We start from the raw sequence: 16,026 nt of genomic DNA, 5'->3' as shown, positions 1-16,026 counted from the left end.
TAATAATAATTATAATATGTTATAATTTATATATATATAATATTATTACTATATTATTAAAAACATTTCATATTTAAAATAAAGCTTTACAAATAATAATGAAGAATACAATATGTTAAAAATTGCTTCAATTTTTATTATTATCATTATCAAGTTAAATGCTAATTTTTCAACAAACAAATGGAATCCTTTACACCGTGAACAGATGGGAGTTGAAGGCATCATAAAACAGTTGCTGGCAGACTGCCGGCCCCTGTGGAAGATGGGAAGGTGCGACTAACTTATAGCTGCAGTAATGATTTAACATGACCTAAAGAAAGATCAGCCCCAGTGATATTTCTCATTCCTCACACAGGGATGCAGCTGCTCTGCTCTGCAGTGAAGTGTCATCTGAGAAGATGAGAGGATGAGCAAGGGTGTGATAGACACCATTCACAACTCATTCTCATGTTGAGGGAATAATAGATCAGAAAGCCTCATATGGACTCTTGGACTCTGGGTACAAAAAAATGGATTTTAAATCAAATACATCCTCTGTGATTTTAGCACATTGAAATGAGGTTCATTCATCTGAAGAATGAGTGTGATGCAGCTAATGATATGAAATGCCATTAAATGCCATTCATATTTTGGAAAGAATATAACAAAGTGGTTTGAAACATCAAGTCAAAATACAGGGTTCTCTTTGTCTTTAGATTGCCCACTAACAGAGACATTTTGCTCTTACATACTGCCAAACCACACAGTTCAGATCTAAAAACACAATTTAATAGATGTTCTCTCTGTGTGTATTGTTCGTTTGACAGCGCTGAAAGACACCCGTGCGCATCTCTGGGTCTCTGTTGGACAGGATCTCTGCCCACAATTGGGTTATATAACACTAATCTCAAATAACAATGGGAAAAACCAAAGTGGGTATTCTGGAGAATTTTCAAACTGACTGGATCTATTTGCAAAAAGCTAGAAGTCAAATGATAAAAAGACAGAAAATAAACTCCTGCTTACATTTGATACATTGAGCCAATCTTCAAATATATATATATCAATATATAAAATTATATGAACAAGTGGTATGCATGTTCTCTATTTTGCATAATTGAAAGGACTTATTATAAATAATTATAATATTATTATACATACAAATTTGCCTTTTCAAATGAAATATTGTCACAAAGGTCAGTTTACTTTTTTCTTCTTTTTTACAATTTTTTCTGTTTCGAATTGGCCAATGCAGAAATTGAAGCTTTCTTTCATTTTTTTCTCCGTTGAAAAGATGATCTTGAGAAGATAAATGAGAAGAACGGGAATTAGATTAAAAAGCCGTCAGTCAGTGTCAAAGTGAATTATATTCTTACTAATGGACACTAAAAGGTCTGCAAGACTGAGAGTAAGTGGGTCGTGAATATATTTTTCTTAGTATATGATGAGGAGAGTCTGGCTATAGATAATCTCAGAATCAAACCAAAAAAAGTTACATACATTTCTGCATTTAAATTCATCAAATGATAGAAGATTATCTGTTAACCAGCCATTTTGCTCTGTAGTTTTTTGCCTTTCTTGTATGAAAAAAATAAGAATAACAGAACGCAGTAAGCATGGATCACATCTCTATCCAGTTTTTCCATTTTAAAATGCGCTTTTAGTCAATGTAATTTTCATAGTACTTCCTTTAATCGGTTCTCAGCATTAATCAAAAACATTACAACAAAAGGAGTCCAACATATGAGGTATTCATAGTTTCTGATGGCCTTTGCATGTGACCCCAATTAACAGGGTGAGGAAAAATATTTTTTTTATACGACGTCACTGATGATCAAATGTTTTCTTTCGTGTGAAGTGATTAATTAAGCAGGAAATACCACGCATAGATGTTCGCCAGCTCTTATTGAACAGAGGAAACCAAATCTCACAGACGATATTTTGTGTCACTAATGCACTTAAAACACACAATCAAAATGAATGCTCAAAATTCATGCAATTTCAGTGGAACATCTGGACAAAAAGCTGTTAAAACCAGTCTAAACTAAACACAAAAGAGTTGCATTTCAACTACTTAGATGAGTAGATGAGCTACGAATGCCGAGGCCGGGCCGAGTGTGTTAAATGCATTAAGAATTTTAACACGTTATTTTCCCTCATAACTAATTAATTAAATAAAGCGTTAAATCGACAGCCCTAAAATATAAATAAAACAAATATTGTACAAAACTTTTACTCAAAATTCATCATATCACCTCAGAACTACTTGATCTCGCATCCTGAAAGAACAAACAATATTCTTCCCATCAGAATATTTTACTGAAGACTTTCTGATGGGTCAGGGCCGAAAAAAGAGAACGAGAAAGTGTGCAATGCAAAAATGTTATCGACTCTAAACTCTTAAAACATGACTGAGGGGTAAAAAGCCTGCAGCTGTCTGAAGAGATGAGCTCGGGTGCTCAGGTTGATGCGAGGACTGCTGACCGGATAGAAGCAGAGATGACTGTCACATAAATTATGAATAATGCATAAGCAGGGTGCTGAAGTCCACTGCAATGAAATTACTGACTGCAGATGCACAACAAACACACAACATGCTGACAAATGTGTCAAACTTCTCAATCGGAGAGAGAAATGCAGGCCAAAAAAAAAAGTGTGTTGTGAGTTGTGAGCCACTAGAACGACTGACTCATAAAATTGCTGTTTACAGCAGCGCAGTGAGGAGGAATGGATTGGACGTTACAGTCCATCGCAAAGGTGCGCAGAACGCCGGGGTTGTTGTTATGGAAACCATCGTGCTGAGAGAGCGAAGGACAGGGTCAGTGAGGGAAAAGTGACTCGCTAAACAATTTATGAGATGTTAAGATGAGGGGTTTATGTCCCGTTTCTCTCGTCTGTAACGGATGAAGAGTCAAAAAAGACGTCAGAACATGGTTAGAATGAATGTAATTGCATGCCGTCTGATCAGGGTGTAATTACCCAGTCACTAAACTGATACATTGCGAAAATTCGAGTCAAGTATGAAATGAGAGTGTTCGGCCCCTGAGGGAGAGACTTCATATGACAGAAGGCCAGGAAAGAGAAATAAGAAACATACAATCACAAGCATTTACACCATTATATGTCACTATTAAGAAGATGTAATGAAAAACAAACTCTAATCACCATAAATTAGTGGTTTCCCTAAAGCTAATAAAAAAAAATGTATCCGTAATTGAAATAAAAATAAAATATAAATATTAAATGAAAACAAACTTTAAAGAAAAATAGAAATGCTGATTTGGTTACTAACTCAAAAGTATTAAAATAAAAATAAATTTAAAAAAGGGTATTTCCATGCAGTTCTGATTGCTTTTGTGCATTTTAGTGCATTGCTATGCTGTAGCTAGTGTGTTTTGGGTGACTGTTTAACATCGTATAAATGTTTTTTAGTACATTGCTATGCGGTTGTAAGCAATTCTAATAGTTATGCTTGGCTTAGGAAAGAGCACTAAATATTCTGAATGTGTTCACCAGGTCCATCCCTAAAATCCATTTAAAATTGCTTGTCCGTGTTTCTGTCACAAACATCTCTTTTTCTCAGTCTCCCCAGACCCGCACTTAATATTTCAGGGACAAGGGTGCTTTTACCAAGAGCCTAAAAGTGAGAAAGAGGTTGTTTAGTGAGGTACACACAGTGAGCAGTGTGTGTGTGTTTGTTTGTGTGTGTGTGTGTGTGTGTGTGTGTGTGTGTGTGTGTGTGTGTGTGTGTGTGTGTGTGTGTGTGTGTGTGTGTGTGTGTGTGTGTGTGTGTGTGTGTGTGTGTGTGTGTGTGTTAGTAGGGTTTGTAAAGGTTGTGTGTGTGTTTGCATAAAACGGTATGAGAGTGAGATTAGCTCAGGGCAACAGAGACCTGAGGGGCCAAGTTTTTTTATTCAGTTCAAAGAGTCTAAAAACACTTCCATTCACACAAACACACAAACTTTCAGTCCATGTACCTGACTGCATATATGGCTGAATGTCACAGAACATGTTTAAAAAATAAAAACAAAAATTAAAAAATATTTCTGTATAACATTTCACTACAAAATTAAATCACATATTTTATTTGTTAATGTATATCTTTTTATTTTAAAAAGAAAATAAAGTCTGTAAGGATTTATTTATAGATTTTTGCAACATACTCAGGTCACAATTCAAAAGTTTTTATATTGTTATTTTGTAATATTTTGCATAAAAGAAAATAATTGCTATTCCTAAGATGGTTGATTTAATTACATTGTGACAATTTCAATAATAGAGACATGTAAGCATATTTTCCTCCTAATTTCTCATTAATCCGAATATCACAAAAAAATACTGTATTAAAGACAATCACTACGGAGGGAAGGAAGGAAGTAGGGAAGGAAGGAGGGAGGGAGGGAAGGAAGGAAGGAGGGAGGGAGGGAGGGAAGGAAGGAAGGAAGGAAGGAAGGAAGGAAGGAAGGAAAGAAGGAAAGAAGGAAGGAAGGAGGGAAGGAAGGAAGGAAGGAAGGAAGGAAGGAGGGAAGGAAGGAAGGAAGAAAGGAAGGAAGGAGGGAAGGAAAGAAGGAAGGAAGCAAGGAAGGTGGGAGGGGAGGGAAGGAAAGAAGGAAGGAAGGAACGAGGGAAGGAAAGAAGGAAAGAAAGAAGGAAGGAAGGAAGGAGGGAGGGGAGGGGAGGAAAGAAGAGAGGAAGGAAGGAGGGAAAGAAAGAAGGAAAGAAAGAAGGAAGGAAGGAAGGAAGGAAGGAAAGAAGGAAGGAAGGAGGGAGGGAAGGAAGGAAGGAGGGAGGGAGGGATGTAAGGAAGGAAGGAGGGAGGGAGGGATGTAAGGAAGGAAGGAGGGAAGGAAAGAAGGAATGAAGAAGGGAGGGAGGGAAGGAAGGAAGGAGGGAGGGAGGGAAGGAAGGAAGGAAGGAAGGAAGGAAGGAAGGAAGGAAGGAAGGAAGGAGGGAGGGAAGGAAGGAAGGAAGGATGGAAGGGAAGGAAGGAGGGAGGGATGGAAGGAAGGAAGGAAGGAGGGAAGGAAAGAAGGAATGAAGAAGGGAGGGAGGGAGGGAGGGAGGGAGGGAAGGAAGGAAGGAAGGAGGGAGGGAAGGAGGGAGGGAGGGAGGGAGGGAGGGAAGGAAGGAAGGAAGGAAGGAAGGAAGGAAGGAAGGAAGGAGGGAGGGAGGGAGGAGGGAGGTGAGGGAGGGAAGGATGGAAGGAAGGATGGAGGGAAGGGAAGAAGGAAGGAAGGAAGGAGGGAGGGAGGGAGGGAGGGAGGGAAGGAGGGAAGGAAAGAAGGAAGGAAGGAGGGAAGGAAGTAAGGAGGAAAGGAAAGAAGGAAGGAAGGAAGGAAGGAAGGAGGGAGGGAGGGAAGGAAGGAGGGAGGGAGGGAAGGAAGGAGGGAGGGAGGGAGGGAAGGAAGGAAGGAGGGAGGGAGGGAGGGAAGGAAGGAAGGAAGGAAGGAAGGAAGGAAAGAAGGAAGGAGGGAGGCAGGGAGGGAGGGAAGGAAGGAAGGAAGGAGGGAAAGAAAGAAGGAAGGAAGGAGGAAGGAAAGAAAGAAGGAAGGAAAGAAGGAAGGAGGGAGGGAGGGAAGGAAGGAGGGAAGGAAGGAAGGAAGGAAGGAAGGTGGGAGGGAGGGAGGGAGTGAGGGAAGGAAAGAAGGAAGGAAGGAAGGAGGGAAAGAAAGAAGGAAAGAAAGAAGGAAGGAAAGAAAGAAGGAAAGAAATAAGGAAGAAAGGAGGGAGGGAAGGAAGGAAGGAAGGAAGGAAGGAAGGAAGGAAGGAAGGAAGGAGGGAGGGAGGGAGGGAGTGAGGGAAGGAAGGAAAGAAGGGAGGAGGGAGGGAAGGAGGGAGGGAGGGAAGGAAGGAAAGAACGAAGGAGGGAGGGAGGGATGGAAGTAAGGAAGACAGACGGATGGATGGATGGATGGATGTAAATCTTGCACATGTGTAAATAAAAAGTGTCTCTATAGTAAAGTCTTCTTTTTTTTCAAAGCACCTTGCATAAAATCATGACGTTAATGTTTATAATATCTTAATATTTTCAAGGCCTTATAGTTGCATTCAGCACATTAGAGCTGGGCGATAATACATGTATAGAGTGCTGCTATAACACAGTTTCCTGCAGGTAAAGCCTCGTCAGGTCATTTGGACATATCCATTCACAAAACGTGCTACTAACTTCTAAATTAAACTAAATTAACACCGCAGACATCAGAGCTGAGCTGAAAATGAATGTCTGTGTTGCAATTTACACCTTTCATCCGGTGAGAATTTCTCAAGTGCCTTCGCCAGCTCTCTAAATGAAAGCTCTTTATTTGGCATTCGTGATTTGTCTTCACAAACGTCGTCAAAAATAGCCGCCGAACACATACCTCAAATAGCTTATTTCACACTGCTCCGTTCAGACAACACAACCCCTGCCGACATGTGAGCTCTGGCAAATGAAACTTGACAAAATACTAATTAACCAACAACATCACTTGCTTCTCCTTACCGTCTCTCTCAGACGGTTTCAGTCTCATCATTTCTCTCTGTAGATTTCCTCTAAGATCCTATCAACAAAAGCAAATACGCAGATCAAATATTCAAGGCAATATTGCAGGACAGGACTAGAATTTGACTGAAAATTTGTGATGACAGGCTTTGGCATTTTTATTGTTCCCCGCACGGACTTTGTTGCATCAGCCGAAAAGTAAATTAAATACTATGAAAACAAACAAATCTTTTCTTTAAAGTAGCATGCTTTCTATTTATTCACAAAAACAGAGGCCTTGATTAAGAAACCTGCTCATACTCTGATTTGCTTGAACCTTTTTCTTTTTCTGGTTACATTAAGGGACATTTTTAAATGTTTTTGAAAGAAGTCTCTGGTGCATATATTTGTTCAAAAATACAGTAAAAAAAACAGTAATATTGTGACATATTACTACAACTTAAAATACCTGCTAATATTTGAATATATTTTATTCATGTGATTCAAAGCTGAATAGTAAATATGAAAGCGCTATATAAATGCCTCATTCATTCATTCTTCAGAAATCAATCTAATACGATGATTTGCTGCTTAAGAAACATTTCTTATTATTATCAACATTGTGCTGCTTAATATTTTTGTGGAAACCATGATAAAAAAAATGTCCTTTGATGAATAGAAAGTTCAAAAGAACAGAATTTATTTTTAATAGAAATCTTTTTTAACAGTATAAATGCATTTAATGTAATTTCTGATCTATTTAATGCATGAAGTAAAAATTTATTTTTAAGAAAATCATACTGACCCAAAACTTTTGAATAGTATAGTGCAAGATAAAAAGAGAATAATACATTTAAATCTATGCACGTCACTGAAGTAAACACATTATCAGCTTATTTTAATGATCAAAAATGTAATGTGTATGTGTTAAAGCTTCTAAAAGGAAAATAAACAAATATTTCTTGAATTTATGCTATTTATCAAGATCTACAAACCAACGATTAGTTTCCTATAATATGCAACAGCTAATATAATATTTAAATTGGTCTCCTGTCTTATTCATTGAAAGTGTCTGTAAAAGTACAGCAACGGGAAGTATACTGTAAAATAAAAAAAATAAAAAATAAAATAATCCTGGTATTTCATTCATGTTTAGAAAAGAAAAATTACACACACTTACATTTTTCTCTCTATCCAGCATCTCTTCACTTCTATATTTCATTATCTCTTCCATCTAGTTTTTGGAAGCATGCATTTTACCACATATGTAAATGTTTCTCCACCTCTTTCTCTCTCTATCTGCATTAATCACTTCATAACACAAGCATCCATCCACCTGTTATCTGTAGGCAGAGCAATTGTTCCCAACAAAGCTCTGCCTTCAATAAAACATCCCCATCTTTTCTTCTAATATCATTCTGTCAGGAACTGAAAAAGACAGTACCCGTCACATGCTAACTTAAAAGAATCTCAGAATCTCCTGCTCTGTTATCCCGTCAAGAGTCCAGATTGGCACTGATCAATGTCAAGCATACATGTTTAAATCAGAAGCCTCCATTCTGTGAATTGTCTTTGTGCTGAGGGTGTTCCTAACAACTGCAGCTAATCATTAGGCATTATACAGTAGTGTATAACAGGGCGGGCGGCAATTTGACCGTACTCTGTTCTTTTCTTTTTTCCGACAGATGATTTCAGTGATAAAATCAAGAAAAGCATCAGTAGGCCGACTCTAACTGTTAGTCTCTTCACCTCTCAGATGGGACCCTTTAATTCAGTTGAGAAGCTCTTCCTAATCAAAAAGCAATCGATTCAAACACCCACGCGACCTTATTCCTAAATGACAGTGATTCTGCTAATGTCTATTAAACTTTGCCAGAGCTGTACTGTATTGGTATGAAGCAGCTTCACAAACAGTCTTTTCAACCACACAGTAGCATTATTTCTGTTACAATCATTCAGATGAACACAGAAGAACTGGGATAAAAGTTTATAGCTTGGATATACACACTGATGTCTACAGTAGCGTAATACAGTATCAAAATAGAGTAAATCATGTAAGACTACTAATTACACCGTTACACCAGTAGGTGGTGACAAGTGACTGTTAAAAATGTATTTGTCATTGAATCATTCATACAAAAATGCTTATTCGTCTGGTAATGAAAAAAGTTAAATATTTATGAGTGAGTCATTGAATTATTCATTCAACCTTTTTTTTTTATAATTAAATTCAATCAAATATTTCTAAATAGACTGCAGCTATTGATGGGGACGAGACCGCCTATGCCGAGTCCGACTATGCCGAGTCCGAGTCAAGACCGAGTCTTTGAAGGGTCGTGTCCGAGTCAAGACCGAGTCTTTGAAGGGTCGAGTCCGAGTCAAGACCGAGTCTTTGAAGGGTCGTGTCCGAGTCAAGACCGATTCTTTGAAGGGTCGAGTCCGAGTCAAGACCGAGTCTTTGAAGGGTCGAGTCCGAGTCAAGACCGAGTCTTTGAAGGGTCGTGTCCGAGTCAAGACCGATTCTTTGAAGGGTCGAGTCCGAGTCAAGACCGAGTCTTTGAAGGGTCGAGTCCGAGTCAAGACCGATTCTTTGAAGGGTCGAGTCCGAGTCAAGACCGAGACTTTGAAGGGTCGAGTCCGAGTCAAGACCGAGTCTTTGAAGGGTCGTGTCCGAGTCAAGACCGATTCTTTGAAGGGTCGTGTCCGAGTCAAGACCGATTCTTTGAAGGGTCGAGTCCGAGTCAAGACCGAGTCTTTGAAGGGTCGAGTCCGAGTCAAGACCGAGTCTTTGAAGGGTCGTGTCCGAGTCAAGACCGATTCTTTGAAGGGTCGAGTCCGAGTCAAGACCGAGTCTTTGAAGGGTCGAGTCCGAGTCAAGACCGATTCTTTGAAGGGTCGAGTCCGAGTCAAGACCGAGTCTTTGAAGGGTCGTGTCCGAGTCAAGACCGATTCTTTGAAGGGTCGAGTCCGAGTCAAGACCGAGTCTTTGAAGGGTCGAGTCCGAGTCAAGACCGAGTCTTTGAAGAGTCGAGTCCGAGTCAAGACCGAGTCTTTGAAGGGTCGAGTCCGAGTCGAGACCGAGTCTTTGAAGAGTCGAGTCCGAGTCAAGACAGAGTCTTTGAAGGGTCGAGTCCGAGTCGAGACCGAGTCTTTGAAGGGTCGAGTCTGAGTCGAGACAGAGTCTTTGAGGGGTCGAGTCCGAGTCAAGACCGAGTCTTTGAAGGGTCGAGTCCGAGTCGAGACCGAGTCTTTGAAGGAACAAGTCCGAGACGAGTCCGAGAAAGCAGAAATCGGTCATGAGACCGGTCTCGGACTTTGTTTAATTGTCTATTCAGAATCATGATCTCCAACAGCATTTTCCTGCAACACTTCACAGACAATGAGTGGAAGTAGAATTTCAGAATGACACGACAGACATTTATGACACTAATTTCAATAACAGCAGCTTGTTTCGTGCTTCATACATCAGTACGGTATTCCTACGTCATTGCACATGCGCAGAACTTTCCAGTTTCGCTGTTCAATCCGATCAAATGTTTACATGACCTATATGGATTAGAACAGGTTTTAATCTCCCTTACGGTCCGAATCAAAATCGGATTAAGCCTACTTGTTCCAATTGACGTGGTTACATGAGAATTTTTTATTCCAACTGTGCGATTAGTCCAATTACACTCCGATTATTAGTGTCCAGGTGAACTCAGCTAGTGAATCTATGTAACGAGCATCATTCAACTAAAACATTTATCAAAAATGTGAGAAAATGTTTGAGCGATGACTGAAAAGTTTTTTTTTTTTTTTTTATTGACTGAAACAAACACTATACAAACAAACTGGTTTGCTAAAAACTCGGTACAAGTGTGCATTCCCATAGGACGCGATTAAATATAGACTAAATTTGTGCTTAAAAAAAGGACTAAATTTGAGCTGTAAGCCAAAGCAAGTGATATTCTCAGAAAATTATTATTAATATTATACATTAAGTCATGAGCAATTGGGCATATAATATAATGCCAAATTACAACATATAAGATATACGTATATACTATAAGACTTCAACTTGAAGCTTTCAAGCTTCCGTTTAAACTCCAAAAGGCGGCCCAAAATTCCATTAAAGTCCCGAAAACAGATCACATCGCTCATTAGACAAAATAAGAGTGATTGGTTTGGCTCTCAGAGAAGTGTAGAAATGGGTTTTATCAGAACATAGTAGGGATGGCTCGATAGCACAATTTTGGCTTCGATACGATACCAGAACCTAATACCTCTGTATCGATACTAAATCGATACCACAGCTAAGAAAAAAAGCAAAGAAAAAAAAAGTCTCAAAATTTAAGTGACACTTAAAAAACACTGCTTGAAACTCTCCACTACCAAATGTGCAAAGAAAGGGTATCAAAATGTGTAAAAAAAAAAAATAATAAAAAAAAAAATAAATAAATAAAAAAAAAGTCAGGGAACATACAGTAGGTTAAATTTTGATTTTGGAAAAAAATCCTGAATTTATTCAATTAAAATAGGTTAATATCCAAAATGATAGATTCACAAATAATAATAATAATAATAGAATAATGAAATGACATGTAAACCATTAGCTGTCATGCATCAACAGAGAATTATCAACATTTATTGCATTTATTCATCTTGGTTTGGTTACTGTTTGAGTTCATGTTAGTTTAGTGCATTGCATAACATGCTAAACATGTATTAGTACATTTAATTTTTTTGGTTTTTTAATTGCCGATTGATATAGATTAATAAATGCTATAATACTGTTAGTTCAGATTACCTAATGAATGTTGACAAATGTAGCTTAATTGTAATATTCATATTACTACTATAATATGCCATTCATTTTACTATCACTAATACTAAATTTAATATCATTACATTTTTTATTCTTTATTCATTCAAATTCAATTAATATATGTTTGTTTGAAAGCTCAAAAATGATGAGACCCAAACTTAATTGGTTCTAGCGTGTCATGCAAGCAGATTTGAGCTTTCGTGTTTACCGTATCATATATAATTGATAAGCTCTTATGCATGTGTGCTGTTCAGTGTTCAATAAAAGTCTAAATTAAATGAGTTGAATGATGGACTAACGGTCACAAACCTGTCGATCTCTGAACTCTTTGAACAAGTCAGGATTAGCAACTGACGAGTCAAGTGCTTAAGTTAGGCAGATTTGATGTGTTGCCTCTCCGTTTGCAGAGTGGTGCATTGAGATCTGTTTCTTTACTTTTCTCTCATTAGTTTTGTAGGCAAAGTAATGCCTTATTTCACTCATACTGCTCAGTGCTCTCTCAATTTATTAATTTCGGGCGTGTAGAAATTCGAATGAGCTTCGTTTGATCCATCGTGTTCCTTTGTTGTCACCGTTTGCCGGTTTCGCATGACCCGCGTCAGTTTAGACAGCGCACTGCCGCCTAGCGGTGAACTTCGAAACAGCAGCGCATCAAATACCGAATTGAACAAAATTATGATATTGTACCGTTTGAAATATAATATATACCGGCATTTTGGCAGTACCGGTATACCGCACATCCCTAGAACATAGGGAGCCATTGTTCCTCAGACACTGTGTTGAAAACAGCGCTCGACCAATGCCTGAGCTCAGCCGAGGGAACTCTGGATTTGTTCTGTCTGGTAGGAAATGATAAGCTTGACAGAGCTCAATACCCAAGAGCTGCAGGCCCAATCGTGTGTGTGTGTGTGTGTGTGTGTGTGTGTGTGTGTGTGTGAGAAAGAGAAGCAGACAGGATTACAGAACACCTCTGTGGGGACAGGATGCTGTGAAGTGGTCCATGGCTGAACAACAAAAAAGCAACATCAATCTCTTTTCAAAGACACAGAGGCTTTCAGGAAAATCCAGGTAACACACACACACACGCAGACACACAGACATACACAAAAGCACATACATCTTTGAACTTAACCAGTGTTTGGGACACTGAAAGTAGTAACACTATTACCAAAAAACAGTAGCTCAGTGGTTTTCAAATTCAACACTATCTAGCTGTTCTTTTACAAGCAATTCGTTTTTTTAACATTGCGGTGTTGCAGGACAATATGCAAATTAGCTAAAAGATTATAATAATAATTATAGGAGACTATAGGAATTTCCAGAACATTTCCATTATTTAAGATTTTATTAAATATCAGGCCTGTAAAATAGTTTTAAAATGAATCAATAATCAAATGTGCATCTCTGAAGTAGCACTGCAAAATCTGAATCATTATAATGAATCAGTTCAATTATTTCATCATCAAAAAAGCGAGCAAAAATAAAACTAAATACTGTTTCTAAAACAGTGAACATCTTTTGTAAATTGTTTTTTTTACTTCATTAGTTGTAGTTTATTATTTATTATTATTTTGATTAATAATTATCAATTTAATTCACTATAATTAATATAAACTATAATACATTAATATAAATTATATAATGTGATACAACCCCAAATCCGAAAAAGTTGGGACATTTTGTAAAATGCATTAAAATCAAGAATCTGTGATTTGTTAATTCTATTTAAACGTTTTTTAACTGACAAAAGTACAAAGAAAAGTTTTCCAATGTTTTCCCTGACCAAGATAATTGTATTTTGTAAATATGAACAAATTTTGATTTTGATGGCTGCAACACACCCCAAAAAAGTTGGGACAGAGACCAAATAAAAGTGAAAAGATTATCCAAATTAGATTATCCAACTCTTTTGAAACAGTCCACAATTAGCAGGTGAATTGGTAATAGTTGAGGGTATCGTGTTTGGTTGTAAAAGTGCTTCTCAGTCTTTTTAAGCAAAGATGGGTCATGGCCAAATATCATGAGAGAATTGTCAAACAATTAAAAAAAAATCACATTTCTCAATGCAAGTTTGCAAAGAATGCATGTCTTTTATCATCTTCCATACAATAATATTGTCACAAGATTCAGGGAATCCAGAGAAATCTCAGTCTGTGTTGGGTAAGGCAGGACCTCTGTTGAATGTGCGTGACCTTTGAGCCCTCAGATGGCATTGCACAAGATACCATCATGCAACTCTGTTAAATACAGACACATGTGCTCAGGAGTAATTTGGAAAACCATTTTCACTGAACACAGTCTGACGCTGCATCAGGAAATGCCACTTGAATCTCTGTTAGGCAAGGAGAAAGCTTTACCCCAGTTCTATGTGGAGATGCCGGCGAGTTCTCTGGGCCTGAGCTCATCTCAGATGATCTAGAAGACGGTGGGAATGTGTGCTGTGGTCAGATGAGTCCATGTTTCAGCTTGTTTTTGGGAGAAAATGGACATCGAGTTCTCAGTCCCAAAGACGTAAGGGACCAACCAGACTTTCACCAGCGACAGGTGTAAAAGCAAACATCTGTCCTGGTATTGAGGTGCATCATTGCAAACGGTATGGGTAACTTGCATTATTGTGAAGGTACCATTGACATGGAGGCATATATTTGGATTGTACAGAGACATAAACTGCCATCAAGATGACATCTTTCCTGGGAAGCAAGACAATGCCAGGCCTCATTCTGCACATGCTAAAACTGAGTGGTTTCTAGACACTCTGCACCATAGAAGGGATGTGTCTGCCTGTTCACTGCAGTCCAGATATGTCTCTTATGGAAAATGTATGACTCATCATGAAAAGGAAAATCAGAGAACGATGACCACAGACTGTTAAGCGGCTGTCTTGTATCGGACGAGACTGGGCAAATATTCCACTAGCAAAACTCCAACAATTAGTATCATCAACTCCCAAATGATTAAAAAGTGTGATTAAAAGGAAAGGTGAAGTGACACAGTGGTAAACATGTCTCTGTCCCAACTTTTTTGGGGTGTGTTGCAGCCATCAAAATAAAAATTTGTTCATATTTACAAAATACAATTATGTTGGTCAGTGAAAACATTGGAAAACGTTTCTTTGTACTTTTGTCAGTTAATAAAAGATTAAATAGAATTAACAAATCACATATTCTTGATTTTAATGCATTTTACAAAATGTCCCAACTTTTTCGGATTTGGGGTTGTATATATAGTAAAATAAATTATATATTTTTATATTATAATATAATAATATAAGTGTGGTCAAATTAAACATATTTGACTCTTAAGGAGCTTCAATATTGTACGTTGTGTTAGCAACTGTATTACTATTTAGTAACAGAGTTAACATTTGTTTTTTAAAAAGAGCAACTTGACTGTAATTTAACTTCTTTACTTTGAATACCCTGGTGAACTGCACTTTTAAAGCATCTTCCACAACCCTGCATTCAACATTCACACACAGGCTTCTGAAGGAATAAAGAAAATAAGTCATTGTGCAGAGAGAAAGTGATGACCCTCTAAAAAGAGCATGATTGAAAGTATAATATGACGATTCCATAAAATACAGGCCTGAAAATACAATCACAAGTCGTCATCGCAGCAGAATCCATCTACATAAATGCACTCCAGTGAACATTTCATCTTTACGGTCTCTTTCTTTTCATCTCTTGTCTTTTAGGTGAGCACTCTCTGTTTGTCAGAATCTCTCTGAATAGGCTGACAGCATCTTCTGCACTATGAGTGCTTGTTTTAATACGTTTGAGGGCTACATTTCGGAAAATGTCTTCAGTAATTTAGTGAAACCAACTTAAGGAACAAAAACCTAAAGTAAACTAAAGTACAGCTATTATGCCTTTTCAAATATTACCTAATATTAATATTTGAATATTAATATAACTATTTGTGAATGTAAAAGGTCTGAGAAGTGCACAACAAATAAAGTTATTGAGTAATTGAGTTATTGAAAAAAAAAAAGATTCTTAACTGCTGAAACGAGTCAGCAGCAATTCCAGTGTCACTTCCTGTTACATCCCTATGTAACAATGTAGCAAATTTACACTATGCCAGCCTATGGTCTTCATTGGCATTTTGACCCGCCCTCAAACATTACAGTTGTACCTGAGGCCTGAACGAGTTTGGTTTGTGTTTGTCGAGAAGACAGTGTGTTCAGCGCCGTACTTTTCATGCACTTCAAAGGCATGAGGCCTCCGGCTCAAATTGAGTAAAACTAACACCATAGTTACTGTTCGTATTACTGTGTATGAAGTGTTGAGGGAGATACGGAGCTGAAGTTGAGATATGGTAATAGGGGTTTCGCTTCCGACATGTGCTGTAAGCGGTAGACCAATAACGACAGATTTAGCCATCTGACCAATCAGAGCAGAGTAGGCTAACGGAAAGAAGGTGTTGAAAAAGAGTCTGAAAACTGTTTCAGTGTCTATGGCCCTGTTTACACGAGAACGCTCGCGAGTGAAAACGTAAAAATATTTGATCAGATGTGCCTTTCGTTTACACGGCGACGGCGTTTTTGGGGCTTAAAAACGCAAAAAAGTGAAACCACCCTCCAGAGTGGAAATCTTAAAAACGCTCCACCGTCGCGTTCCCGTCTAAAGGGTAAAAACGCAAATCTGCTCACGGTGGCTCTCGTCGCGTACGTGTTTGCGTCACAAGCATGCGCCAGTACAGGAAAATAACAAACAACAAGTCAGATTACTTCCATACGTCAGACCTTCAAGTTGCCCTAGCAGCTCTGATAAACGTACAA

The 16,026-nt window shown here is 38.1% G+C and overlaps 1 protein-coding gene across 2 annotated transcripts in view; it reads right to left on the bottom strand.

The window, feature by feature from the left end:
* Nucleotides 1–16,026, bottom strand: part of trappc9 (trafficking protein particle complex subunit 9) — a 223,808-nt gene that overhangs the window by 189,186 nt on the left and 18,596 nt on the right. The window lies entirely within an intron of this gene.

The sequence above is a fragment of the Siphateles boraxobius genome, unplaced genomic scaffold, assembly GCF_051911475.1.
Source record: "Siphateles boraxobius isolate OS27281-9 unplaced genomic scaffold, OSU_SipBor_1 33, whole genome shotgun sequence".
Taxonomy (NCBI): Eukaryota; Metazoa; Chordata; class Actinopteri; order Cypriniformes; family Leuciscidae; genus Siphateles; species Siphateles boraxobius.
The sequence above is the reverse complement of the archived record's forward strand: the minus strand, read 5'-3'. Positions and strand labels throughout refer to the sequence as shown.